This window comes from Sminthopsis crassicaudata, chromosome 2 (genome assembly GCF_048593235.1).
Source record: "Sminthopsis crassicaudata isolate SCR6 chromosome 2, ASM4859323v1, whole genome shotgun sequence".
Classification (NCBI taxonomy): Eukaryota; Metazoa; Chordata; class Mammalia; order Dasyuromorphia; family Dasyuridae; genus Sminthopsis; species Sminthopsis crassicaudata.
The window spans coordinates 230,115,446-230,129,942 of record NC_133618.1 but is presented as its reverse complement, the minus strand read 5'-3'; the positions used below and the strand labels follow the sequence as shown (position 1 = coordinate 230,129,942).

The 14,497-nt window shown below is 35.1% G+C and overlaps 1 long non-coding RNA gene across 1 annotated transcript; it reads right to left on the bottom strand.

Moving 5' to 3' along the window:
- Nucleotides 1–10,668: 10,668 nt before the first annotated feature.
- LOC141555535 (uncharacterized) lies at nucleotides 10,669–14,234 on the bottom strand. Its single transcript, XR_012486245.1, has 3 exons — nucleotides 14,083–14,234; nucleotides 13,108–13,251; nucleotides 10,669–10,927 (listed from the first exon to the last, which is right to left on the bottom strand). It is a non-coding gene; the product is annotated as an uncharacterized LOC141555535 (long non-coding RNA).
- Between the last annotated feature and the right edge of the window lie 263 nt (nucleotides 14,235–14,497).

Here is a 14,497-nt window from a genome sequence, read left to right as displayed (position 1 = left end):
AAAAAGATTACAGAAAATCATCCCCAGGATAATACACCATCACCAAGGAGGATTTATACCAGGAATGAAGGGCTGGTTCAATATTAGGAAAACTATTAGCATAATTTATCAATAACCAAATTAACAAAATGATATGATCAGCCCAATAAATGCTGAAAAAGCATTTGATAAAATCCAAAATCCATTCCTACTAAAAACACTTGAGAGTATAGGAATAAATAGACTTTTCCTTAAAATATTCAGGAGCATCTATTTAAAACCATCAGTAAGCATCATATGTAATGGGGATAAATCAGAACCATTCCCAGTAAGATCAAGAATGAAACAAGGCTGCCCACTATCACCATTACTATTCAATATTGTATTAGAAACGCTAGCTTCAGCAATAAGAATTGAGAAAGAGATTAAAGGAATAAGAGTAGGTAATGAGGAAACTAAATTATCACTCTTTGCAGATTTTATGATGGTATACTTAAAGAACCCCAGAGATTCCACTAAAAATCTGTTAGAAATAATCCACAACTTTAGCAAAGTTGCAGGATACAAAATAAAACCACATAAATACTCATCATTTTTATACATCATCAACAAAATCCAACAGCAAGAGATACAAAGAGAAATTCCATTCAAAATAACTTTCAATAACATAAAATATTTGGGAATCTATATGCCAAATGAAAATCACCCTTTCCACACAAATAAAGTCAGATCTAACCAATTGGAAAAATATTAAAGCAGAGTGAATATAATAAAGATGACTATACTACCTAAACTAATCTATTTATTTAGTGCTATACTGATCAGACCCCAAAGAAACTATTTTAATGACCTAGGAAAAAATAACAACAAAATTCATATGGAAGAATAAAAGATCAAGAATTTCAAGGGGACTAATGAAAACAAAAATGAAATGAAGGTGGCCTAGCTGTACCTGACCTAAAACTATATTATAAAACAGCAGTCATTAAAATCATTTGGTATTGTCTAAGAAATAGACCAGTTGATGAGTGGAATAGGTTAGGATAAAATAGTCAATAACTATAGCAATCTAGTGTTTGGCAAACCCAAAGATCCCAACTTTTGGGATAAGAATTCACTATTTGACAAAAACTACTGGGAAAACTGGAAATTAGTATGGCAGAAACTGGGTATTGACCTGCACTTAACACTGTACAACAAGATAAGATCAAAATGGGTTCATGATTTAGGCATAAAGAACGAGATCATAAATAAATTAAAGGAACATAGGATAGTTTACCTCTCAGACTTGTGGAGGAGGAAGGAATTTGTGACCAAATGGAAATAAGTATGGAGTATAACATAACATTTCCTTTCTTTCTGTTTGCTTGCCTTTTGTTTTTTTTTTTTCTTCTCAGGTTATTTTTACCTTCTTTCTAAATCTGATCTTTCTTGTGCAACAAGATAACTGTATAAAAATATATACATATGTTGTATTTAACATATACTTTAACATATTTAACAGGAATGGGACTACCTGCCATCCAGGGGAGGGGGTGTAGGGAAGGAGGGGAAAAGTTGAAACAGAAGTTTTTTGCAAGGGTCAAAGTTGAAAAATTACCCATGCATATGCTTTGTATATAAAAAGCTATAATTAAAAAAAAAAAAAAAAAACAAGATTATTGGCTCTTGAACATCACAAGTTGATGCCCAAATATCAGATTTTGGTGATTGTCCCAGTAGCAGAAGAATAGAAAGATTGGTTGATACAAAAGCTCAACAAGAAGACAGATATGTTCTCACCATATGAGTAATATGTGGTATACATTCAAGAAGCAGAAATTTTTCACATTTGCTAAAGTGTTGTGGGAAAAGTATTTCCCAATATAGGGACTTCCTACCATGTTCAGAGTTCTGTCAAGGCAGATATTGCTTCTAGATGTTAACCTTGACTGAAATCCAGAAATATACTTGAACCTTTCAACTTCATAGGAATGACTATGGTAGGGATACTGAGATCAGAACAAAAATCCTAATGAAGTTAGCATGTGGCAGCAATAAAAGTAATTCTACCGAGAGTGTTGATACAAGTATGACTCCATCATGCTTCAAGAGAAGGCTCTCATGATTCCTGCTTGAAGAGAACATACTTATGATCCTAGATTCTTTTAGGAGAGAAATCTAAAAAATATATAATAAACTTTGGAATGCAGTTAAGGAAAGCTGCTCCCTTCACCAAACATGTCCCTAATGTCTGAAGGGTTGTTCTATTTCTTTCTGAGTTTCTCCTTGGAAGGATCTTCTGAACTCATCTCTGTCCTCTCTCAACGCAAGAAACAAGAGGGTCTCCCTTCCCCAAAGCCAACTCTACCTGCTATCCTTTTTTATGCAAAAATCCCTTGAGATTAGCATCCTTTTCAGGGTATTATGCAAGTGATCTCAGCTTGAAGTGGCTGAAGACATGGAATGTTTGTATAAACCAGGCAATGACTCAGAAATTGATACTTCAAATGAAGATCATAACATGATAACCAACTCAGAAAGGACTTGGAAGCCATTCCTGCCTAGAATTTCAGCTCTGTGATTACTAGGGTAAGAAATATCCCAAAGAGCACAGTGACATGGCTATTCAACTAAGGTCCTCTGAAACTCAGAATACCTTGCAGCCCATATCAAAAAATCAGCTCAAGTTCAGGGAAAAACAGTTTTTAATAACAAGTTATTTTAAAAATCTATTTAATTTCTGTACTATCTAACTTTTATCCAATTACCATTGTAGGGTTGTTAAAATTAACTACCTGAAAAAGAAAACAATTCTGAGGTACAAAGCTTCTGAGTAAATAAGGATTTAATAGTAATGGTTGACAGTTTACCATTAACCATTAATCAGGTCAACTAATGCCCTCAGGGACTAGTGATAAAGGAATTTTTATAGAGCCTATTTTTAGAGGACAATTTGCATTTTTAGATTGCATAGATATATGGGGATATAATGGAAAATATCCAGGGTGAGAGAACTCTTAAATCTGAAATCCTACTGGATTAAGTTAAGGCCTATGACTATCAAGCAGTCTAGCAAAATGAGATTGTTTTAGGAATTCTCTGCCTGTACATATAGCATTTTCCGATTAAAAAGCTTACTTTATAAGGGCCTAAAGTTTGAACCTGCTTCAAGGAGTTGAGGAAAAGGGAAAACTAAGCCTGAGAAAGAGGGCAAATAAACTAAAAATAAATCAAAAGTCATCAATACTTACTGATTTAAAGGATATTGCTTTTCTTTTTCTTTTTAATTTATTTAATTTTCAATTGGGAAACAAAACAAGCATTTATATAAGATATTACAATTTTTAAAAAATGATTGCTCATGAAAATGCATGTAGAACTTTCTATTCCTTCCAAATATATGACACAGTTATAAAGTAAATTTCATTTTTTCCTCCTTTCTCTTCCCTCTTTCCCTCCACCTAAGAAATGGCTACCATTAGACACAAACCGATATATGTGTGCAATATCATTTCATACATTTTTTCTATTTATCACTGCATTTCCTGGATACAGATACAATGTGTCTCTTCATGTGATCTTTATTTTTTCTTCAAATTTTTAAAAAGCAGTTTTATTTAAAGTTTTGAGTTCCAAATTCTATCTTTCTCTCTCCTTCCCTTCTCTCCCCTCTCCCTGACATGATAAGCAATCAGATATAGGTTATGAATGTGGAATTATGAAAAACATTCCTGTATGAGTCATTTTGTAATAAGAAGACTCGAATAAAAGAAAAAAATTGAAAACATGTTTTAATGTGAATTCAATCAATATCAATTCTTTCTCTGAAGGCATATGGAATGCTTCATTATTTGTCCTATAGAATTGTTTTGGATCATTGTATTGTTGAGAATAACTCAATATCAGTTTTTCATCAAATATTGCTGTTATTGGATACAACATTCTCCTGGTTCTCTTCAATTCACTATGTCCTTTGTTTTTAATATGTGTTTAATCATAAAAATGACTTAATTGCTCAAAGTCATTCTTAAAATAGTGTTGTTCTTGCTGTTTACAATGTTCTTATGATTCTGCTCTCTTTTCACTCCACTATTTTGTACAATTTTTCCACGTCTTTCTAAGACCATCACAACCACACATCATGACTTGTTCAACCATTCTCCCATTGATGGAGATTGCTGAAATTTCTAGTTCTTTGCCACTGCAAAGAAAACTGCAATAAACATCTCTTCATGTTCAAGTTAAAATTACTATTTGCGAGTTTTTCTCTCTTATTTTTACTTATTTTCTTTCTCGGTCTCTCTTTTTAGTTTGTCTCAGTTATCTTATCTTTCCTCCCCCATTCTTCCCTACCCCCTCACTTTATCCTTTTCAGGAGAAAATCAAGAGTTATCCATATGCCAGAAAACAGTACTAAGATTTACCTTTGTAACAGATGCCATGTATACAATTTCATGTATTCATTAATGTATTGTTAATTATGAATGTTTGTGGACATATATTCTATTTTATCATTTTGTTTTTCATGTTTACTTAATCCTTTGCCAGAATTGTGCATGTACCAGAGATGCATTTAGATTATTTTTGCTATATATAACTTTTGTTTATTTATGTATATACTTATTTAACAATTATTCTTCTGTTATTATTCAGGCTAAAACAATCATATATGTTTTTTTACCATTATTTATTTATGGTTGTGTGCTATGGTAAGTATGCTGTGACATTTGCATATAATATGCTCTGAATATAATTTAGACCTTCATGTGATGCTTTTCAGGCTTCTATGATTATTGCATTACTGCTCATACAACATATGGATTGATTTTCTGCTGTCTGTGATAATTTTGGCCTAACAATTAATACCAAGAAAACACAGGTACTCTGTCAGTACCACACTATCCATACATAGAACGATCAGGTACAGCAAATAGGGAGGTTCTGAATGCTGTGAAAATGTTCATTACTTTGGCAGTATATTTTCCAGGGATATATATAAGCATTAGTGTTTGGGATATTCCAAACGATAGTGTGGAAGAGAAAAAGTATTAGGTTTATTACCAAACTAAAGATCTATAGAGCTGTTGTGCTGACCTTGTTGTGTGCCTGTGAACACATCATTCCAGGAAACTAAATAGTTTCCATTTGAATTGTCTTAGGAAGATTTGAAAGATTTTCTGACAGGATAAGATTGTGTCTTTTCTTGAACTAAATTACCAAGAATTCATCAATCCTGCAAAGAACTCAACGTCAATGTACTGACCAATGTGCTAAATTTATGCTTGCCTAAAAGGAGAACTCACACAGAGCAAATACTTACAACATGATCAGAAAAAGTAATACAAGGACACGTTCAAGGTCTCTATTAAAAACTTTGGAATTGATTGCATAACATGGGAGATGGACACAAAACTGCCCAATCTTAAAAGAATAGTGAGTAGAATCATATGAAGTATTAAGATAAAACAGGAGTTTGTAAGGCAATTTGTTGTTGGTGTAATACTTTAACAAGCCTATGCTAACTTTATATAATATCTTACTCCATAAAAACTGTATCTTCTGAAATTGTAACTGGGGTTGATAGTCAACAGACTGAGAGAAGCACAAAAACTTGAAGAAATAGATATCATTAGAATGATACAAGTGCTTTGAATTACAAGGATATCTAGTTTGGGATTATGAACAAACGATGACATGTTTTGATGACCTGTGAAAATATCAGACTATATAAAAGTTTTTTTTTTTCCAAATTACAAAAATTACATTAACTTGTGAAATTCGAATTTATCTAACTTGAAAACTTCAGTGTATGAGTGACTTCTAGTAGGAGACTTATGATTGCTCAGATTTGAGAGAAATAACTTTACAATATATCAAAGAAAGATGTCAGACCATTGGGTGTCACATTAATAGCAATTCAATACAAACAAAGGGATAACAGTATTATTTTTGTTCTACTTATGGTTTGGATGGGCATTAGGAAGAAGTATACAATGGAAAGTAGAATGCCAAATGATGTAAGAGAAGATAAATAAAACACAAGTTTCAGCAAAGATAATTGAATCCAAAGAGAAAGGTTGCCTCAACCTATAAATACAACTCTTTTACTATCAGTTCCTGTGGTATGTGAGTCCATTCCACCTGTACACATGGAACTTTGTGCTTGAGTAAGAGACCAGAGGAGAGATAAAATGTACCATTATTTTAGTGAGAGGGTCCCAAGTAACAATTATGTTCTGGCCTTTGAATGAATAACCAGACAGACATTTCCATTCTAAGATTAAATTCTAAATCCTTAAATTCTAAAAATTAGAATTTTATGGGTTGAATGATTAGGCTATCTTAAAGTGAGACAAATTCATTAAAGTAATATTTGATGTTAATAAAGAAGTATAGGCTAGATTTAATGTATTTAGAACCCCAAAACATTTTTGATGTGTCAGCTTAATAGCAAATAATTCTAGTTTATTTTAAATTTAGTTCTGGTTTTAGACCCAGGAAAGCCTAAATTCAAATTTGTTTCAGATACTTGCTAGCTATATAAATCTAGGTGAGTTAATGAATCTCCCACAGTCTCACAATGGGGGTAATAATAAAACCAAGTTCTCAAAGTTGTTTTCTAGATAAAATTAGACATTTGTTTTTTTTTTAATTTTTATTTATTTTATTTTTGAAAAACAGAATAACCAAAAAACCCATAAAAATAAGACAAGACAAGACAAGACTGGACTGAACAGAACATTGTCATGTGCCTAGCAGAACATCAGGAAGGATTCAAAATATATCATAAATGACCACTTCAAGAAAGGATATATAATAGTTGAAGAAACTATATTGACGAGTGTCCATCTTTTCTTTATTCCTCATAAGTTGTTCTTTTGTTCTCTGCTGTGCACATTTTTTACTTTATTCTTTTTTTTTTCTTTCATCTTTCACACCTCCTCTAAGCAGGCTATAATTAAACAAGGACATATTTATGTATACATAATATAAATATAATACATATATATTCACACATGCCATCCTCAAACACACACACACACATACATATATATATATATGTATATATATATATGTCTTTGCTTTAATTCTGCTTCTTAATTTCTATTACTTAACCTCCCCCTACCCATGGATCCCTCCCTTGTCTTCTTCTCCCATCCTTTGCTTTCCCCATCCACCCATTCCTCCCCCATTATTTTTTTATAGATTTTGGAGGACATTATACCCTTGATGGTATTTATGTAATGTTGTCTATTTAACCCATTCCTAATGTAAGTAGGTTTTCAGAACTACAAGTCCTCCTCTCCCTTCTAATGCCTTTGTGTCTGTTCTTCCTCTGCACCTCATTTGTATCAGATCATACTCAAAGCTGCCCCAATCTTTTTTGAGTTACCCAATTGCTGATGTCAATCTTAAATATATTGCATATGTTTCTAAGTAAAAAAGAGAGATAATCCATCCATGTTAAGTTCCTTGATTGATCTTTGATGTTGCCTCTTATATGTTAAATATTCTATTGAATTCAGGATTGATTGAAAGAAAGTCTTGAAAATCTGCAAGTTCTTTGAATGCCTTTTTTTTTTTTCTTTTTTGGCTGCAAGCCTAGTTCTTTTGATTGCCAGTATGGCAGTTCTTCTTAAATGGTTTTAATTTAATTTGGTTTTTTTGTTTTTCTTCAATGTCTCATTTAATTTTTAAATTCTTTTTTCAGTTCTTTGACAAATTATCTCTGGGCAGGGAATTATTTAATATCAGTATTTGGTGTAGAAGAAGCTTTTATATTTCAGTGTCCTCCTCTGCAGATATACCCCAATTTTCTCTATTTCCATAGTAAGTTTCTATGATTGAGTTTTTCTTCTTTGATGGTTCTTTTTAAATTTTATTTTATTTTTTTTTGTTAGAAGCATTAGGGAAAGTACATCTAATCGTGGGATGAGGGGATGGTACTTCTAGTTTCACCTCAGTTCACCCCTTTAACATGGAATTCCAAACAAAATCTCCACTATCCTTCAAGTGTCCACAGTCAGCAGCATCCCTGCCCCACTGCTTCTGAACCAGGGATGCTGGTTCCTTCTTACCCAGGGCCATGTCTCTGCATCACAACTAGGCCTACTGTTCCTAATCAGTCAAGGTTCCATCTCAGCCTTCTCTGACTCCAAACCCTGATTCCACACACTGTCTGGGAGGTAAAAGTTTCTGTGGTTTCTGCTGAGGCTCCAGTCAAACCCAGATAGTCCCACTTGTTGTTTCTATGGAGCTAATCTCCACAGCTACAAAAAATTCATTTGTCTGTCAATTCTTGACATAATAAAGAGTGGTCTGTTTGTTAGATAGTCAATGATTTTCTGTTTTTGGAAGTTCAATATGCAGTAATTATTCAAATTTCAATGACTGAAGAAGACAAAAAGAAAACATCTATAAATTCAGCAGTATCTTGTGAATTTGAAATATCTCAAGCACTGGCCATTTTTCAGTGAATGATGGAGAAAATTATTTGGTGACAATTCCTTAAAACATTGTTATATCTAGGTAATATTTGGGAAAATATCAGAACAACATGAGGAAAGAGGGAAGAAATCATTAAATTAAACTGAACTGAAATAAACAATTGCAAATGCAACTTTCATAGATCTCTTTTAAATAGGTAAGTCACATAATTTGTCAGCAAGGAGTGAGCACTGATGCAAGGAAGATAGAATTGCTCCTCAGAATTTACATGGATTGGAACTTTCCTAGAATTCACAGGCTACAATTTTTAAATCCATCCAGTGTTATATTGCTATTATTAAACCTCTGGTTTCTATCTAACAGATAGATGCAAAAGAAGAATTTGTATGAACAAACTCTGAAAATTTTTGCAAAGTGCCTTTTAAAAAAATAACTGTTTTGGCCTATGTTGACTCAAATGAACCCTTGATATTATAAATAAGTACTGGTTTTAAAGAGATTTTATATTTGGAAAGTGATGATAATTTTTAAGAAAGAGTTGACATTAGATAATAGAGTACTTTCTAGTTATTAAATATGACATTCTATACATAAACTAGAATTTTTTGATTTACAACTCACATTGAGTTCCAAGATTACATATATAAAGCAAAATTTTAAGTGGTAACAGATGACAACCCACTAAAATATATTTTGATGCATCTCAAGTTGGATGTTGCTTTTCAAAAATGAGTAGCAATACTAGATGATTATGAAATTAGTACATTCTGCCAATCAGGAATGCTAATATGAAGGATTGTTTTTTATCTCTCATGACACTCAGAATACTAATACTATGTTGGTCATTATGGAAGTGAGAGCTATTTGTAACTCCCATAGAGATAATTAATAATCAATATGTACAACTGTGAGCTTGGTAGTGCCACCTAAAAGCATATCCTTAGTAGGTTTAAACATATTACATTGAGTCAAAGCTTCTTAGTTTTAGTTATTACTTGATGACTAGTAATGAGAAAAAAGCTAATGATGATGAGTTCTATGAAATAATACAATGAATAAATTGATAGGTTCACTTTCATTGCCTCAAATGTCATTTTCTGGAGGCATCACTGCAGTAAAAACAATGACAGAAGGAAGAAATTTTGAAGACTTAATTGACCCAACAAATGAAATTTAGAGTTGGTTGATGATGCCTTTGTAAATATGTTCTAATTATGTAAGCATTTCATGAAGATTTTATATTTTTTATAGATGTTTCCCTTTCATTGCCTTATTCCATCCTAACTGTTGGCCTGTGAGAATGGCATTATGAGAAATGGTATCATTAACATCATCAAATAGAAGAGAAACTGAAGCTCATAGAAAAGAAGTGATTTACTCATAGGAACAGATAATGACAAAACTGGAAAGGTTGTGGTGTCATGAAGAAGTATTCTTACTTTCCCTTATGGGGAATATTACATATTTTCTGAATTTTGCAGTATGTTGTAGTTGTTGAAAGTGATAAAGGCACCTAGGAAACACCTAGCCAGAAAACCCCCAGATTTCAGGCTTCAGATGCATTGGGAATAACAGGCATAGGAAGGTGGGACCAGTGATACAAGATCACAGCTGCATTTCAGGATTGACTCAACAGGTGGATTTTTTTAAGAGGCTGCATGGTATTAAGGCAAAAAAAGATAAGATCTGGAGTAAAAGAAACTTAACTTGGAGGCAGCTAGGTGGCACAGTGGATAAAACATCAATTCTGAAGTCATGAGGACCCAAGTTCAAATCTCGTCTCAGACATTTAACACTTCACACTTCCTAGCTGTTTGACCTTTGGCAAGTCACTTAACCCCAATTGCCTCAGCCAAAAAATAAAAGAAAAAGAAACTTAGCTTGAATCTTCTCAGACTATTTAGAACTCAAGTGACTATGGGGTAGTTTCTTCTTCTTCATCTCATCTTTAAAATGAAAAGGCCAGACTAGTCAATCTCTAAGACCTTTTTTTAGACCTAATCCTATGGTGTCCCACACTGTTCAATGAAATAACAGAACTGGGTAGGAGTGAGGTGAAGGTCTAGATAACAGGAGTTATAGTAAAAATTTAACATCTGAGCACAATCTGCCTTGTCCATACCATCATATATTCATCTCTTCATTCCCTATATATCTGTTAAACATATATATTCCCACTCTCATCATAGAAGAGTTCATGATCCAATAAGACAGAGAAGTCATATAGTTCATTCATAAGGATAGTGTAGTATGCAGAAGTTTCTCTCACATGCCAGGGTTTAATGTTTCACTAAAAGTTTTTACATGAGTTACAGGAGCAAAATTCATTGAGTCTCTACTACAGAATAAGTTATATAAAGGAGGAGGAGACAAGACTCTCCAACCTATGAGGAGTTCACAACTGCAGATATTTCAGCATCTTAGTCAAAGGCCTGGGAATAGTAGAGGAAAAGAACATAGTTGTAATGGAATCCAGATATGTAGGTCCAACAGCCTCAGCTCAGGAGCAGTAATCATTCTAAAGAAAGAAAGCCAAATGATCATTTCAAGGTATAAAATATTTTTTTCCTAAAACCTGTTGCTCAAGATATAAAGTAACTTTTTCCTAAAACCCAGCTCCTGCTCTCTCAATTCTTACATCTTATTTATCTAAAAGGTATGTGTAAAATCAATGAGTCATATGATTAGAATGTTAACAGTTAAAGATTCAGGGAAGAAAATCACATTTTACCTGGATTCTTTGATGAAAGAAGAAATGTTATTTATAATAGCAATTTTTGAATAATAAACTTTTGGAATAGTCATAGAACCTACAAAATTCTTGGGGAAGACACCCTTATTCTTCTCTATTTTTCCAACAATGTAAATGGATGGGCTAAGCTATAGGATCAGACTCAAGTCTTCTGCCTCCAAACTCAAAGTCTCTTCCACCTCAACACATCACTTCTCTCAACATTCTGAAATCAACCAGGAGAAGGAGGTGATCTTGTCTTTTGCTTGGGACAAGGGTGCTGGTATAAGATCACCACTTTGCCTTGCCAAAAGCATGAGTGAAAGGGTGATCAGGAGAGAAACCTATAAGGAGACAAGGAAAGTTCAATGGGGAGGGAAAAAGATTCTCTAACTCCTGGGGACTAGCAGATCTTATCATAAATCTATCACTATGACTTCAAGGGGCCCACACATTGTCCATTATACTTATAATGGTTTTTAGGGTTTACCTTACCCATGCCCTGAGTTCTGGGCAATTGTTTTGTGGAAATATAAGAAGAAAAGCTGAACAAATTAGAGGAGCCTTTCCCCTGGCATCCAGGGGACTTGCTCCACATCCCTCCTTCTTGATTCCAGGCAGACCAAGACCAAGACCAAAACCAAATATTGGAGTTGAAATATCACCTTGAGTTTTGGTCTCTCTTTTTCTACTTGGTCTTCCCAGTCCTAGATGTCTCTCCAACCTCAGTCTTTCTTTTTACCATTCTGTGAAGCCTCCCCTGCCTCCTCTTTCTTCTCCTCCACCTTGGGATTCATCTGACCTTCTCTACTTTCATTCTTTCAGCTTACCCACTGGATTCTCTAGCCCCCCTTCATTTTTTCCCTTCCCTGCTTTTTCCAGCTTTCATTTTAGTCTTTAGTTTCCTCAAGCCTCACACACCTGGAACCATAGTAATAGTAACAGTTTTGCCTCTTTGGGCACTGTGGATGACACCATTTGACTTCAGCATGAAAACAACAGAAAGAAGATGTGAGGCAGGTCCCTGCTGTGTTGGCTTCTGGGGAAGGAGCCCAAAGGGGTGATGACACAGTGGCCTGATTTTTTAGATCTGCCAGTGAAGAGGAGCCTGGACTCCTAGGAAAGAAGACAGGGCCCTCCTACTGTCCCCAAGGGTGAAGGCACAGTTCTAATACATATTGAATTGGAACACTTTGATTTGGACCAGTCATTTCAATGTTGTTTTCTTTTCCCTCTTCTGTAGCATGACAAGATTAAACAAAATGATGAGGTGTAAGATTCACCCCCATTCCAAATGCTGTGACTTTCATGCCTGGGAATTCAGGGAGGGAAGAGGTCCTGGTAGAAGAGGAACTGAACCCACTCTGTCACTACACAAAGAGGAGTCACTCTCAGGGGTATAAGTCACACCACAGCTCCTATCAGGAACATTGTCTAGGAAAGACATGAATGGACTATAAAGGGAGAAATACAGGGAGAAATATGAGACAGAAACAAAGGAATGAGAGAATGATGCAAAATGAAATAGGGACAGAAAGTCAAAGATATAGACGTAGAGACATAAAGAAATGAAGAAAAACAGCTATCCCTCCCTGCTAATAAGGACAAAATGTGGACAAGTTGGTGGGGTGACATTAGGACCCCAATACCAAAACCCAACCTTGGCAAAGGCCTAACTCCAATTCTGCTCCTCCGTACCATACTTAAGTCAAGGCATCTGAATCAGAGAAGCTGGAATAAATCCCAGGGCTAAGATGCCCAGACTAAAAAAATCTCCATTAGACAGACTCAGGTTTCGAATACAGGGCTTGATTATTGAAGGTGGGAGGAGAGAGATATAGACAGGAAGGGACAATGAAAACAAAAACTTCTCTCAAGCCCTGTCCTGTTTTATACCTTTGGCAAGGATCAAATAATTAAGGGAAACAGTAAAGCAAAGAAAAAGGCATAATGAGAGGCTTCCATACCTGTCCATGGAGTTGAGCAGATCTTTCCACAAAAGCCCCGACAGCACTTCAAAATATCAGGGCATGTTGCATCATTCTTACACTTCTGTGGATTCTTGACCCAATAACACTCCTTTATAAAATGTCCACATACTCCTTCCTTTACTAGATATGATGAGGACAAGAACATGAAAAGACTTTTTAGCAATTCCCTTCCTTCCTAATCCAGGCTTGATTTGAGGCACTTAGCTCCTGCCCTGCTGGGCTAGTAGACCTTATAACATTTCCCTCTAGTTCCAGGAAACCTGACACAGACATCATCTGGAGAATTGACACATACAGCCCTCCTTTCATTCCTCCTTGGAAATCTAGTTCCTTTTTGACCCCCTTGCCATTTGACCTTTGATTTCCCTCCTCAAGGGTGGACAGTGAAAGCATTATATCATTTTATAAATGAAGACAAGATTCAAGAGCAGAATAGGCTTTTTTGTGATTTACTTAACTAAGTGGTGCAAACATGTTTTGAATCCTGATGTCCTGACTCAAAGAACAATAAACCCTGCTAGAACATGCTGCCTCCCACAGTCAATGACAGAATGTCAATAGCAATAGAAATGGGGGCAGAGAAAGAGGCAGAGAATGAGATAGAGAGATAGAGTAATGGAGAAAGAGACTATGTTATACCAAGACAAAAAAAAGGTAGCAATAAAGAATGATTGAGAGCAATAATAAACTATAGGATTAGATAGAGAATGAGATTGAGATACCTAGAGCATGGCAATGAAACATGGAATCCTAAAAGCTTAGACGTTTCTCAAACAGCAGCCCCAGATGGGAGTGAGCCATGGGGAGGGTCAGAAAAAGTCTTGGAGAATCTAGGAAGCTTTGTCTTTGTCCAGAGAGCCCAAACCTCCTATTCTAGAAAGCTCAGCCTTGGTGGGACAGAGGGACTTTCCCATTATCCATCCCACAGACTACTCAGGGCCCTGACCTCACCTGTTTTTTCATATCGTGTCCTAGTTGAAGGCAGGGACATAAGGATTCCTAGTAGCATGAACAAGAAAAGGCTTCTGGGCTTCATAGTGAAAACAGGAGCCACTGGGTAACTGGTGCAAGGGCCTGGCATTTATATCCACCTCAGTGTATGCAATCTCCATAGAATTGCATCAGTAATTATCTTTTCTCTTTAGGGGCGGGGATTCACAAGTAGAAAACTTTGGTCCAGAATTGTTGACAGTCCTTTCTGCTGTGTCCCAAAAGGAAGGAATGGGGCTTGTTCTTCTGGGTTTAAGGAGAGGAGAAGGGAAGAAGGAAGAGAGAAAGAGAGGAGAGAGAGGGAGAAAGAGGGAGATACATTCAGAGAGAGAGACAGAAAAACAGATAGATAGGCAGATAGACAAACACAAGAAGA